Here is a 15,732-nt window from a genome sequence, read left to right as displayed (position 1 = left end):
CAGGAGTCTCCCCGTGTCTCCCTTAACCATAGTTTTGGTTACCTACAATCAACTTACATCCCGGCACAGAGGCACAGATAATCTTCCTTCTGCCATATCATCAGAAGGTCAATAGAAGCCTAAGGCTACGTCATAATGCCTATGTCATTCACTTCATCTCATCATGTAAGCACCATGATCATCTGATGTCATCACAAGAATAAAAAGGGTGAATACAGTAAAGATTGGCAGCAGGAACCATATTCACATAACATCCATTACTGTCAGCTATTGTTCATCTCTTACTGTGCCTAACTGATAAATTAAACCTTATGACAGGTATGTATGTATAGGAAAAATACAGCATATACAGGGCATGGTACTATCCATGATTTCAGGCATCCACTGGGGGTCTTGGAACTTATCCCTTAAAGATAAGGTGGGGATTACTGTACCTTTTAAACACCTTTACAACCGTTCCCACACCCACTCCTAACTCCTGCCCGCTGCCTTAGGCAACGCCATCCTGATGTTGGGAGTTCAGGTTTTATACATTCCATTCATGTGAGATCATACAGTATTTTGTCTTTCTCTGTTTTATTTCACTTAGAATAATGCCTTCAAGGTCCATCCACGTCGCCATGAATGGCATATTTCCTTTCTTTTTATGGCTGAATAATACTGTGTGTGTGTGTGTGTGTGTGTGTGTATGACACACCACATCTTGTTTGTTCACTTATATGTTGATGGGCACTTAGCACTTAGGCTCTTTCCATGTCTTGGCTATTGCACATAATGCTGCAATGAACATGGGGGTACAGTTATCTCTTATTTTTAGTTTCTTGAGGAACTTTCCTACTGTTTTCCACTCTGGACGTACCAACTTACATATCCACCAACAATGCACAAAGGTTCACTTTTCTCCATATCCTCACCAACACTTGTTATTTCTTATCATTTTGATAACAGCCATACTTTGATGGTATCAAGTATTACTTTATTGTGGTTCTGATTTGTGTTTCCCTGGTGATTAATAATAATGAGCATCTTTTCATAAACTTGCTGGCCACCTGTTTGTCTTCTTTGGAAAAATGTCTTTTCAGTTCCTCTGCCCATTTTTAATAAGAATTTTTGATTGAATTGTTTGAATTTTTTATATAGTTTAGATATTAACCACTTATCAGTTACCTTTTCATTTTATGGATGGTCCCTTTTCTAAAAGCGTGAAGACGCTTTTTAGTCTAATATAGTCCCACTTGTTTATTTTTGCTTTTGTTGCCTTTGCTTTAGCTGTCAAACTAAAAAAAAATCACTGTCAGGACAAGGTGCTTACTCCTATGTTTTCTTCTAGGAGTTTTGTGGTTTCAGGTCTTACATTCAAGTCTATAATCATTTTGAGTTGATTTTTGTGGTGTAAGACAGAGGTCCAGTTTTCTCATCACCATGTTTTGAAGAAACTATCATTTCTCTATTGTATATTCTTGGCTCCTTTCTTATAAATTAATTGACCATATATGCATGGGCTTATTTCAGGGATTTCTATTTTATTTTACTCCATTGGCCTATGTGTCTGTTTTCATCCCAATACCATACTATAACTGTATTATGGCTTGAAGTCCAGAAGTGTGAAGTTTCTGGTTATGTTCTTTGTCAAGATTTTTTAGACTATTTGGAGTCTTTCATAGTTTCATACAAATTGTTAAGATTGCTTTTTATATTTTTGTGAAAAATGCCATTGGAATTTTGATACAGACTGCATTTAATCTGTAGATCACTTTGGGTAGTATGTACATTTTAACAATACTAATTCTTTCAATCCATGAGAATGGAATATTTTCCCATTTACTTGTGTCATCTTCAATTTCTTTCTTCAAATGTCTCACATTTGAATCAAGTTTCATCCTCCTGATTAAATTTATTACCAGGTATTTTATTCTTTTTCATAGTTATTTATAAATGAGTTTTTAAAAAGTCCCTCTTTTCTTTTAAAGTTTATTTATTTATTTTGAAAGCAAGAGAGAGAGCAGGGGAGGGGCAGAGAGAGAGAATCCCAAGCAGGCTCTGAGCTCAGCTCTGAGTCTGATGCAGGGTTCCATCTCATGAACTATGAGATCATGACCTGAGCTGAAATCAAGAGTCAGATGCTTAACTGACTGTGCCACTCAGGCACCCCTATAAGTTCCTCTTTCTGACAGTTCATTACTGCAGAGAAATGTGGATTTTTGTACATTTATTTTGTATCCTGCAATGTAACTGAATTTGTTGATTACTTTTCAAGTTTTTTCACAGAGACTTTAGGGTTTTCTATATTTAATATCATGTCATCTGCAAACAGAAATTTTATTTCTTCCTTTCCAATTTAGATGCCTTCTGATTTCTTTTCCTTGACTAATTGCTCTGGCTAGGTCTTCCAATACTATGTTGTTTTCTTCTTTGACTCGTTGATTATTTAGTAGCATGTTGTTTAATCTCCACATATTTCTGAATTATCTATCTTTCCTTGTAATTGATATCTAGTTTCATGGCATTGTGGTCAGAAAAGATGCTTGATTTGCTTTCAGTCTTCTTAAATTCATTAAAATTTGTTCTGTGACCTAACATATTATCCTAGAGAATATTCTGTGTGTGGTTGAGAAAAATGTATATCCTGCTGCTATTGAACAGAATGCTGTGTAAATGCTGTTAAGTATATCTGGTCTAGCATATACTTCAAGCCCAATGTTTACTTACTGAATATCTGTCTGGATGATCCATCCATTATTGAAAGTGGGGTACTAAAGTCCTGTACTATTATTGTGTTGCTATTTCTCTGTTCAGGTCTATTAATATTTATATATATTCAAGAGCTTCTATGTTAGGTGCATAAATATTTACAAAAGTTCTATCATCTTGTTGGACTGGCAACATTACCATTACATAAGAACCTCATCTCTTATTACAGTATTTGTCTTAAAGTCTGTTTTGTTGGATGTAAGTATAGCTACCACTGCTTTCTTTTTTTTTTCCATTAGTATGGAATATCTTTTAACATCTCTTCACTTTCCATCTGTGTGTGTTCTTAAACCAGATGTGCCTCCTGGAGGCACCATATAATTGGGTCTTTTTTTTTTTAAATTTCTGACAGAGAGAGAAAGCGTGAGCAGGGGAGGGTCAGAGAGAGAGGGAGACACAGAATCTGAAATAGGCTCCAGGCTCTGAGCTAGCTGTCGGCACAGAGTCCGATGTGGGACTCGAACCCACAAACCATGAGATCATGAGATCATGACCTGAGCTGAAGTCGGGCGCTTAGCCGCGGCCGACTGAGCCACCCAGGCACCCCAATTGGGTCTTATCTTCTTACCTATTAACCCACTATATGTCTTTTGTTTGGGGAGTTTAGTCTGTTTATATTTAAAGTCATTATTGATTTTTATGGACTTCCTATTATTAGTTTGTTAATGGTTGTCTGGCTGTTTTGTAATTCCTTTGCTNCAGTGTGGTTTTGATTTGTATTTCCCTGATGAGGAGGGATGCTGCCTTTGCTCCTTTCTTATTCTTTGTGTCTTCCTTTGTAACTTGATGATTTTCTTTACTGTATGCTTAGATTGCTTTTACTTTCACTTTCATGTATCTATTATAGGTTTCAGCTTTATAGTTGCTGAGGCTTACAGAAAATATTCTATAGAATAGTATATTTTAAGCTGATAATGTAAAATGTAACCACAGTTTTATATTTTTACTCAGTCCCCTTTTATTTTTTTTTTTTAAGGTTTATTTACTTTGAGAGAGAGAGAGCGCGAGTGTGCAGGCAGAAGGGGGAAAAAGAGAATCCCAAAGCAGGCCCATCAGTGCAAAGCCCAATGTAGAGCTTGAATTCACAAACTGTGAGATCGTGACCTGAGCTGAAATCAAGAGTCTGATGCATAACCAACCCAGCCACCCAGGCGCTCCCCTCCCATGTTTTTGATTCTACAATTTATATTTTTTTACCTTGTATATCCATTAAGAAAGTATTGTAGCTTGGAGCTACAATAACATTATTTAAAATAAATAAACATTAAAAGAATTTATTGTAGCTTGTTATTTTTACTACATTTCTTTTTCTTTAAATGTTATTTTTTTAAATGTTCAGTTTTAAAAATTTATTTATTTTGAGAAGGAGAGAGATGGAGATCTTGTGCACAAGTGGGGGAGGGGCAGAGAGCGAGGGAGAAAGAGAATTCCTAGCAGGCTCCACATGGTCAGCACAGAGCCTGATGCAGGGCTCAAACTCACATAACATGAAATCATGACCTGAGATGAAATCAAGAACCAGATGCTTAAACAACTGAGCCACCCAGACACCCCAGCTATTTTTCTCTTTTAACCAACCTTCACACTAGATTTATACATGATTTACCTATACCATTACAACATTACAGTATTCTGAATTTAACTACATATTTACCTTTACCAGTGAGATTTATATATTCATATGGTTTCCTGTTTGTTTGAGAGAGAGAGGTTGGGGCAGAGAGAAATGAAAAGAGAGAACTCTAAGCAGGCACAGAGCCCAATGTGAGGCTGGATTCCATGACCCTGAGCTCATGACGTGAGCTGAACTCATAAGTCAGACACTCAACATATGGGCCACCCAGGTGCCCTGAACTCCTTCAATCAATACTTCAATTTTTGCTTGTCTGGAAACTTTCACTCCTTCAATTCCAAAGGATTTCTGACTCCAATGACCATCTTTATGACCATTATTTTGAAATCCTTATAAGGTAAATCCCTTATCTCTGTTTCTCAAGCTTCATCTTGTTCTTTTGTTCAGAAAATATTCCTGTTTCTTCATCTTCCTTGACTTTGTTGGTTTCTGTGTAATGGATAAAACACCCACCGTTCCCAGTCTTGACAGAGTAGTCTCCTGTAGGAGATGAACCTTATTGCTAAGCCAGGCCCTACCTCTTAGTTTTTTCTCAAATCTTTGTGATTGTCCAAGCCACCTTCTTTGTTCTTAATGGTTCTCAGTAGTTGAGGATGTGCCAAGACCTGTCAGTGTCCCAAAGGAGAGGATCTTAGTCAGCATTTTGATGAAAGCTAACTAGAAGCTCGACTTTCAAGCGAGAGCTTTTACAGGATGAAAGTAGGTCTCTTTCAGGGAGACTGAGAGTTGCGATTTTCAGCACACTTCCTCTGCGCTGATCCCTGGGGGCTATAGTCAGTTAAAAATGGTTTCTTACAGTCTTGTGGGTCTCACAAACACAAGCCCTGCTGGCCACCAGAGCCAGGCAATCAAGGTGTGCCCCCCCCCGGGCAGTAGCCACACAAGCTAGGGCACCAGATGATTGTAGAAACTCATTCTAAGGAGACACTGGTGACATGGAGTGGGCCAGAGGGAAAATGTAGAGATGGCACCTGCCATCCTCCCAGGTCTCCGTGGAGGACTGTGATCTGCCGCTAGATGTGTGTTAAATGAGAAGCATGACTCTCAGGTAGCAGCTTTTCAAGTAAACAAATAGTCCACTTTCAGGTGAAGACCAGGAGGTGGGCATTTCTGTCTTTTGCTTCTGCATTGAGCCATGGTGGAGACAGCCATGGGAGATTCCTCAGAGGGTTCTTAGGAACTTGTTTCTTTGCTATACTCTTCGGGTCCTGTGGACACAAGCTCCACTGTCTTCAGAGCAAGGTGTGTTGGGGGTCTATCTATCAGATATGTCTTAAATTCTGAGGTACTAGATACTGATTGCAAACCCTTTCCTCTTCAGGGAGAAGCTGGGAATTGTGAGTTCCCTCCTAAATAGTATGTTGCTGTGCCAGGGGTGGGGTTGATGGAAAGAATGTGTCTCAGTCTTTCCCATCCATTTTGATGTGGGGTTTTTTCCCTCATTCACTCAATGTATAGGCGTTGTTCAACTAGTCTGGATTCCTTTCAGAGGGAACTCTTCTGTGTGTAGCTGTAGATTTGATGTGCCCATGGGAAGAAGTGAGTTCAGCAGCCTCCTATGTCATCACCTTAGACTGGAATGAAGGGCAAGCCCATCTGACAATTTTCAGTCCTTCAGTCCCTCACATCTCCCTATTTAGAAAAAACTTTTACTACTATTAAAAAAAAAAACCATTTTCTTAGCCAGTTACCTTTTAAGTACTGACAAAATAACTCTAAAGTCTGTATGAAAAGGCAAAAGACTCAGAATAGCCAACACATATTTCAAAGAGAAGAACAAAGATGATCAACACTACTCAATTTCAAGACTCACTACAAAGCTACAGTAATCAAGACAGTGCAGTATAGGCTAAAGAATAGACAAATAGATCAATGGAACAGAACAGAAAGCCCAGAAATAGACCCACACAAATATAACCAAACTGATCTTTGACAAAGGAGCAAAGGCAATTCAGCAGAGGATCGTCTCTCTAAAAATGGTGCTAGAAAAAATGGACACTACATGCAAAAAAGTGAATTTAGACAGAGACATCATACCTATCACAAAATTAACTCTAAATGAATCATAGCTCTAGGTGTAAAACACAAAACTATAAAACTATTACAAGGTATTAAAAATTTAAGTGACCTTGGGTTTGGCAATGATTTCTCATATACACCACCAAAAGTACAAACCATGAAAGAAAAAACTGGTCCAAGTAAAATTAAAAACTTGTGCTCTGCAAAAGTCACCGTTAAAAGAATGAAAGTACAAGCTATAGACTGGAAGAAATATTCACAAAATATCTAAGAAAAGACTATTATCCAAAAGACACAAAAAACTTGAAACTAAACAAGAAAACAAACCTGCTTTAAAAATGGGCAAAGGAGGGGTACTTGGGTGGCCTAGTCAGTTAAGCATCTGATTTTAGCTCAGATCACGATCTCACAGTTCAGGAGTTCAGCCCCACACTGGGCTCTCCACTCTCAGTGCAGAGCTTGCTTACTATCTTCTGTTTCTGACTCTCTCTGCCCCTCCCCATCCTTCCTTTCTCACTCCTCAGTCTCCCTTCCTCCACCACTCCCTCTCTCTCTCTCAAAACTAAACATTTTTTAAACATGGGCACACAATCTGAACAGATACCTCACAAAGATACATAGGTCATAATTAAGCATATGAAAAGATGCTCAGCATCATATGCCATTAGGGAACTGCAAATTCAAATAAGGTAACTACACTACACTATTACAATGATGAAAACCCAAAACACTGACAACGCCAAATGATGGTGAGGAGGTGGAGCAATAGGTACTCTCATTCACTGCTGGTTGGAATGCAAAATGGTACAGCCACTTTGGAAGACAGTTTAGCAGTCTCTTACAAAACTAAACATATTCTAGGGGCGCCTGGTGGCTTAGTCGGTTAAGCATCCGACTTTCGCTTAGGTCATGATCTCGCGGTTCGTGGCTTTGAGCCCTGCGTTGGGCTCTGTGCTGACTGCCAGCTCAGAGCCTGGAGCCTATTTCGGAGTCTGTGTCTCCCTCTCTCTCTGACCCTCCCCTGCTCACGCTGTCTCTCTCTCTCTCTCCTAGAAATAAATAAAAATATTAAAAAAAAAAACAACTAAACATATTCTTACCATATGATCCAGCAATTTTTGGTGCTTATTCAAAAGAACAATTTAACTCTTCCTCTCTTCTCATTTCCTACAATGAGCACCAAACATGTTCAAAACCTTCCCATTAAAAATACAAGACACAACACCCATCCCATGGTCATTACCTCCTGTCTAGCTACATCCCTTCTCCCAAAGGTCCTTCACAACCAAACTGAAGAGTTGTCCTCACTCACTGTTTCTGTCTCCTCATTATTGAAAACTATACAATAGGGTTTTTAATCTCATCTTCCCAAATCACTGTTACCTTTTTCTTCTCCGGGTAAACCACAAACTTAAGGTTAAATCTGAGAAACACTTTTCAGTCCATATCTCTTTGATCTTCTGACACTGGCAGCCTTTTACTCTTTTTAAAAAATACTTAGGGCACCTGGGTGGATCATTCAATTGAGCATCTGACTTTGGTTCAGGTCACGATCTCACAGTTCCTGACTTTGAGCCCCAACTGGGCTCCCTGCTTTCAGTGCAGAGGCAGCTTTGGATCCTCTGGCCCTTCCTGCTCCTGCCTCTCATGTGTGCCTGCGCTCATGCTTTCTTTATAAACAAACAAACAAACAAAGAGTCTAACCAAAAAAAATTATTTCTCCTTTGAATTCATGCTGTTACTCTCTTCTGACTTTCCTCCTATCTCTGTGTCTGTTCCTTCTTACTCAGCCTGTCCTTAATTTGTTTCATTTCTTCTGAATACTGCTCCAAGTCTCTCTTCTCACTCAAGACCACTTCATGGCTTCTAGTCATGCATTCATTCATCATAAATCTGTTAAGCATTTATTATGTAACAGACATCATTCCTGGGCACTGCTACATTGTTCTAAGCACCAATATCATATGGTCATTTACATGTTGATGCACTCTAATTTAAACATCCAGCTATATCACCTTCCTTCTGAGGTTGAGATTTATATAGTCAGGGGTATATAAAAGTTTTCTACCTAAACAACAACAACAACAAATCAGATACTTCAAAGTACACTACCAAAGGAATTCATCTCTTGGCTTTCATTTCTCCCAACACTTCTCTCCTCCTATCTATTAGCTTTCTCCATCTTGATTAATATACCTGAGCAAAGAAGCCATCCTCCCAGAGGGATGGAACAGAATCTCTTAACCGACCCCCTTGCTCCAGGTTTCTCCTCTTAAATCTTACCTCTCCATAGCAATGGTAGCCTGAGGAAACTTTCTAAGATGCAAGTCTGATCATGTTATCCTTCATCTCAAAGGCTTTCAATGGCCTCAGAAAAAAAGGTAAGATCTTTTAAGTGGCTTAAAGTCCTCCCTGATCTGACACTTGTTTACCTCCCAGCTTCATTTTGCTTCAATCCTTCCCTTACATTAACAAACACCAAACTTACTTCATTTCTTCCCAAGGGCCCTCAGCCTGGATCCCTTAAGTTAACTTATGCTCCTCTTTAGCCTTTTCCCTAAATGTCTCTTTCTCTGGAAAACTTTTCCTGACTCCTCAGTTCTGTGTTGCATGTACTTCATATTGATTCTTTTAGCACAGGATTTGTTAAGGCAGTGAAACTATTCTGTATGATAGGATAATGGTGGATATATGTCATTATACATTTGTCCAAACCCACAGAATGTAAAACATAGGCTTTGGGTGATTATGATTTGTCAAGGTAGGTTTATCAATTATAACAAACGTATTACTGTGGTGGGGGATGTTGGTAATGGCATAGCTATGTATGTGTGAGGGAAGAGGTATATTTTACTGTGAACCCAAAACTGCTCTAAAAAATGAAGTCTTAAAAGAAGATATACACACGTCTTTAAAAATATTATATCTACATAAACAAACTTTAAGGAATTTCACCAATTAACGAAAGGAATCTGCATAATTTCCAGCTGTTGAAAAGGACAAGTACGAGCACTTAGATCTATTCAGAGTCCTTAATTCAATCAACAAACATTGAATGAGTGTCTCTATGTGCCTAAAACTAGGATAGTCATCAGGGATATAATGGCGAAGTCAACATATATGTAGTTCCTGTTCTCATAAAGCTTACAGTTTAGAGGTGGCATCACAATCACAGAAATAAAAGAAATACAAGTTTGGGCCATGCTACAAAGAAAATAAAGACATGCTGAAATAAAGATTATGAAGACATCAAAAGAGAGAGTTTTAGACAGAGGAGGATTAAGGCCTTTATTAGAAGCCACATTTCAATAGTGTCCTTAAGGATGAGAAGGAGCCAGCCTTATCAAGAGCTAGGAACACAGCCTCCAGAGAGAGAAACAGCCTATAAAAAAGACTTGGTGGTGCTGAGAACAAACTGAGGGCTGATGCGGGTGGGGGAGAGGGAAAGTGGGGTGTTGGGCATGGGGGAGGGCACTTGTTGGGATGAGCACTGGGTGTTATACGGAAACCAACTTGACAATAAACTATTTAAGAAAAGAAAAAAAAGACTTGGTGGAAGACGACCAACAAGGCTGGGGATTACAGTTCTCAAGGTGCAGATATAGCAGCAGGAGTCCATCATTCAGGATTTTTATAGATCACTTATACTGCAAGAAGCCATTTAAGCATTTAAAGCAGTGGAGTGACATTTATATGTAAAGGGATTTAGGTTTATAAAACACATTTACGTTTTCAAAATGATTAACTCTGAGTGCTATGTGACCTATTCAGTGAAATGAACCTGGCTTTACCTGCTGTGGTAAAAGTCATTTATTCCTTGCCACAGATGTGGAACTTGAAGCTCAGAGAGGTTATATTCACTGATTAGGTCACACAGACAAACTCAGCCAGGAGTCCAAAACCTGAGCTCTCTCCCATCTGCCACACTTACCAAAGGACCCTGCCTGCAGTCACTCACCCATTCAGTCCCACTGAATCCAAAGTGTACTGCTTCACAACTATCCTCCTGAAACTATAAAAACAAACAAATAAAAATGTGTGGTGGTTTTTAAATGGGTCCACATTTTTTTTTTTTAACTAGGAAGCTAGCCTAAGTCTCCCTCTCCCTTAAATGAATTAAAATTTCTTTTATTTCCCACACTGATGTTCATCACTTGAACACTATATTTATGCCTCCTTTTTGTAGTGGAATTTCTCATGGGATCTCATTTGTGTGTTTTTAAAAAATGTGTATTTATTCCTGAGAGTGAGATAGAGACAGAGTGTGAGCAGGGGAGGGGCAGAGTGAGAGAGGGACACAGAATCCAAAGCAGGCTCCAGGTTCTGAGCTGTCAGCACAGAGCCCGACGTGGGGCTTGAACTCAAGACCCATGAGATCATGACCGGAGCCAAAGTTGGATGCTTAACTGAATAAGCCACTGAGGTGCCCCTCATTTCTGTTTTTTAAAAAAGTTTTATTGGGATATAATTTATATACCATACACTTCATCTATCTATAGCTCATTTCTGTTTTTAAAATAATTTTTGAACTTGGGAGATATTTAGCCCACATTAGTACAAGTGGTTTTTCTTGAGTTTGTAAATACTTGGTAAATACCAGTTTCCTTAGTTGGTGCATTCATTTCACCAACATGACAAGGATGGGCAGGGAGCTAGGCCTTAAGGAACTATCACATAGCTAAGAAAAGGATCTTAGGAGACTGCTTCTTCTTCGCCCCTTGTCTCTAAATCTTGCTCATACAAATTTGGTAAGGACTTCTTCATGTAGAAACAAGCCAACTATGATACTAAAATCTTTTATCAGAGAGAAGGGAAAATATATATTTAGATAAATAGTCTTTACAAGTAATATAAATAAATCATATATAGTTTATCACTTTTCAAGACACATGTACCTAACTTTCTTTTTCCTGTGACATCATAGTATGGCTTTTCAAACTTTATATGGTTCTGCAACAGTGCATGGTCCTCCTAGAAAGGATGGTTACAAATGAATTTCTTTCAATCCTGTCCAAATATTGCTCCCAGAAGACATTCCTTGAAACTTGTGATATAAATTAGAGGTTATCTCTGTTTTCATTACCCTGATAAAGTTTTCTTCATTATTCTTGTTTTTGTTTTGTTTTCGCTGATTGATTATACTCTATTCTTTTGAAAGGGAGGGCTAAGGTTGAAGGCTAATGGGTATAAACCTACAGTTATAATAACTTCTTTCCTGGAGAACTATTTACATTGAACAAATGCTCAAATTTCCTGTGAAGACTGTGAAGCTGGATAATATCTAGATTTATCTAGATTCCCACCCATTAGACTTTGAGCTGTTTTGTTACTTCATAAAATTTATCACATTTGATTTTCTTGTCAAATTATATTTATATACTTTTCATGTATTACTAAAATATATCTGCTCTCTAAGGCTAGAAATCTGACATCATGAGAATATTCAAAAGAAATATACCACCTTTGTTTTTTCAAATTTATTTTTTAAGTTTTGATTTTTATTTATTTTGAGAGAGGGAGAGCACGCACGAGCAGGGGGTGTGGAGAGCAGAGAGAGACTCAAGCAGGTTCTGCACTGCCAGCATGGAGCCCAAAGCAGAGCTCTAACCCACAAAGCATGAAATCATGACCTGAGCCAAAATTAAGAGTCAGATGCTTAACTGATTGAGTGACTCAAGTGCCCTTCAAATATGTTTTGAGTAGCAAAAAAACTGGCCACTTTAGGTAATTACTTTAAGAAAGTGGTACTTACTTGGATCTTAAATTATTGTAATATTTTTTCAAAGCTAGCTTAATTTAACATGCTAATCTCCTTTTACTTATGTTACAGACATAAAACGTTACACCTCTCCCTTGAATAAATTAAAATCATAAAAGAAAAATACTGTCTGTCTAAAGGCTTAAAGCAAAATGGAATAAAACTGAGTGATGGCCTAAGCACACCAAGGAGTTTTATGATTCTCCAGATAATTCCACTTAAACAGGCATACACCAAGAAACAAACTCACTGGGTGCCTGGTGGCTCCGCTGGTTAAGTGACCTACTCTTGATTTTGACTCAGGTCATGATCTCAAGGTTCTTGTTCCTGAACACAGGTTCAAATCCTGTGTCACGCTTTAAGCTGGTGGCACAGAGCCTGCTTGGGATTCTTTCCCTCTCTCTCTGCCCCTCCCCTGCTTGTGCTCTGTCTCTCTTTCTCTCTCTTTCAAAATGAAACAAAATTTATTATTTTTTAAATTTCTTAACATTTATTTATTTTTGAGAGACAAAGATAGAGCAAGAGTGGGTCAGGGTCAGAGAGAGAAGGAGACACAGAATCCGAAGCAGGCTCCAGGCTCTAAGTTGTTAGCACAGAGCCTGACACAGGGCTTGAAATCACAAACTGTGACATCATGACCTGAGCTGAAGTTGGATGCTTAAGTGACTGAACCACCTAGGCACCCCTGAAATAAAATTTAAAAACAAAACAAAACAAACTCATTAATGCAGAACTTGCAATGTTCAGAAGGACCAGATATCAATATGATTTGTCACAATCACTTCAAAGGTATGTGGTGGTAAAGTGAATAGTGGACATGCCATCTAAAGCACAGATACCTGTCAGCTCCTGCTGACGTCTACCATGTAAGAATACAAAGCCAATGTTGCCAGCACTGATTTTTCAGGAGTTGTTAGTCACTGAAATTTCAATAAAATCTCTCCATTTTTATATGCTAGCAATTAATTTTTTAAAAAATTATACATAATGTCCAAGACATCTGTTTGCAACCTCTGGTCTAAAGCTGTTCAAGTGAAATACAGGTTTTAAAGTCTTTAGCATAAATAATCCACATTGCCAAAAACAAGGATGGGAACCCACAAAGAGAGTACCATACTTAAACTAAAAAGTACCTGTTTATTCCAGCCCCCACCCAAAGTCTCAGTAATAAAAGTAGAAGTCTGAAATAATGATAATGCTTTCTACCAAGAAGTTCAGAATATCATCACTAGTATTGTTAAGTGTATAAACTTAATTTATTTCTTATTCAAGGAATATTCCCATTTCTCAATTTCAAATCCAAATGAGAACAATTTAAGGTAGAATTCTAAGGAAATGAACAGCATTCAAAACAAAGGTTATTCCACAATAGATAATGCAAGCATTTATATGACAGAGGGGTTTATAAAGGAAAAAGCCTATGTTATATCATATAAAATTACAAGTCCGTGAGTGGCTTCTGATACTGAACTAGGTTATGCCCATAGACACTGCAAATTTCATTTAAAAGCGTTTGGTCTGAGGACTCTGGGTGGCTCAGTCTGCTTAGTGTCCAACTCTTTTATCAGCTCAGGTCATGATCCCAGGGTTATGAAAACTAGCCCCACACTGAGCATGAAACCTGCTTGATTTTCTTTCTTTCCTTCTGCCCCTCTCCCCTGTTCAAGCTCTCTAAAAATTAAAAAAACAATTTTTAAAAAGCATCTGGTCAAAGACTTAACAATTACCCTAATTAGTAACTGTCTTTTACTTTCTGAAATCCTCACTCTATGTTTTTCTCCCCTCATGGATCATAAAGGCTTATAACAGGAATGTTCCCACATTCAGCTTTCCTTCTCAGTTTTATGCATGAACTAGCTACAAATAAATTTGGTTCTTTCTCCCAAAGGTGCCAACAGCTAAGCTGTTTTCATCTCAGGAACATACTATGCTCTCACTTGGTACATGCAAACTAAGCCTTTTTTTTTATTAAAAAAATTTTTAATGTTTATTTATTTTTGAGAGAGAGAGAAACAGAGCTTGAGCAGGGAGAGGGAGACACAGAATCTGAAGCAGGCTCCATGCTCTGAGGTGTCAGCACAGAGCCCAACACAAGGGTAGAACTCACAAACTGTGAGATCATGACCTGAGCTGAAGTTGGACACTTAACTAAGCCACCCAAGTGCCCCACAAACTAACTTTTAAAACTCAGTTACCCTGGGGTGCCCTGGCTCAGTTGTTAAGTGCCAGACTTTGGCTCAAGTCATGATCTCATGGTTGTGGGTTCAAGCCCTGCTTGTGGCTGTGTACTGACAGCTCAGAGCCTGGAGCCTGCTTTGGATTCTGTATCTCCCTCTCTCTCTCTCTCTGCCCCTCCCCCACTCACACTCTGTCTCTCAAAAATAAACAAACATTATTTAAAAAAACCCACCTCAGTTACCCTGAGGTTTAAGAAAGGGCTGCACTTGGATCACAGCAATATGAAAGGCTTTACACTATTATCTTCTGTTTGCTTTTGTCACGAATGAGTCTTCATTTTCCACTGTATTTACTGGTAACTTGAAGACTGCTATTGAAAATCTACTGCACTACTCTGGAAAACAGTGTGGAGGTTCCTCAAAAAATTAACAATAGAACTACCTTATGACCCAGCGATGGCACCACTAGGAATTTACTCAAGGGATACAGGAGTGCTGATGCATAGGGGCACATGTACCCCAATATTTATAGTAGCACTTTCAACAATAGACAAATTATGGAAAGAGGCTAAATGTCCATCAACTGATGAATGGATAAAGAAGATGTGATTTATATATACAATGGAATACTACTTGGCAATGAAAAAGAATGAAATCATGCCATTTGCAGCAATGTGGTAGAACTGGAAGGTATTATGCTTAGTAAAGTCAGTCAGTCAGAGAAGGACAGATACCATATGTTATCACTCATATGTAGATCTTGAGAAAATTAACAGAAGTCCATGAGGGAAAGGAAGGGGAAAAAAATAGTTACAGAGAGGGAGGGAGGCAAACCATAAGAGATGCTTAAATACAGAGAACAAACTGAGGGTGGACGAGGGTTAGGGGAGAGGAGAAAGTATGTGATCGCACTGATGACAGTACTTGTTCGGATGAGCACTGGGTGTTGTATGTAAGCCAATTTGACAATAAATTATTATTTTTTTTTAATGTTTTACTTATTTCTAGGAGAGAGAGAGAGACAGCGTGAGCAGGGGAGGGTCAGAGACAGAGGGAGTCACAGACTCTGATACAGGTTCCAGGCTCTGAGCTGGCAGTCAGCACAGAGCCCGATGCGGGGCTTGAACCCATGAACCGCGAGATCATGACCTAAGCGAAAGTCAGACGCTTAACCGACTAAGCCAACCAGGCGCCCCGACAATAAATTATGTTTAAAAAAATCTGCTGCAGCACTACAAATATAAATACTAATCAACTTTTATTTAACTTTTGTCCAGTGTCAAATAATTATTTGTTAATCATTGGCTAAACATAAAAACAATTTTACCCATCTATTAGAATGTTTAAAGTTTTATTTATTCCCCTCTTTCCTTCAAAAGGCCATTATCTGCTTA

At 38.5% G+C, this 15,732-nt stretch overlaps 1 protein-coding gene across 16 annotated transcripts in view; it reads right to left on the bottom strand.

Moving 5' to 3' along the window:
* The window catches only part of CSNK1G1 (casein kinase 1 gamma 1), a 183,442-nt gene that overhangs the window by 118,076 nt on the left and 49,634 nt on the right, over window positions 1-15,732 (bottom strand). Inside the window, exon 1 of one of the 16 annotated variants that reach the window (XM_077747254.1) lies at window positions 58-91. The exons of 14 other annotated variants lie outside the window; for them this stretch is intronic. The gene's annotated coding sequence lies outside the window, so the exon portion shown is untranslated. Of the gene's footprint in view, window positions 1-46; window positions 92-15,732 lie in introns of those variants that run through there. One more of the 16 variants, XM_077747263.1, reaches the window with a different exon arrangement.

This window comes from Crocuta crocuta, unplaced genomic scaffold, assembly GCF_008692635.1.
Source record: "Crocuta crocuta isolate KB4526 unplaced genomic scaffold, BGI_CrCroc_1.0 scaffold130, whole genome shotgun sequence".
NCBI classification, from domain to species: domain Eukaryota; kingdom Metazoa; phylum Chordata; class Mammalia; order Carnivora; family Hyaenidae; genus Crocuta; species Crocuta crocuta.
Note: the sequence above shows the minus strand (reverse complement) of the source record. Positions and strands in the feature narration are given on the sequence as shown.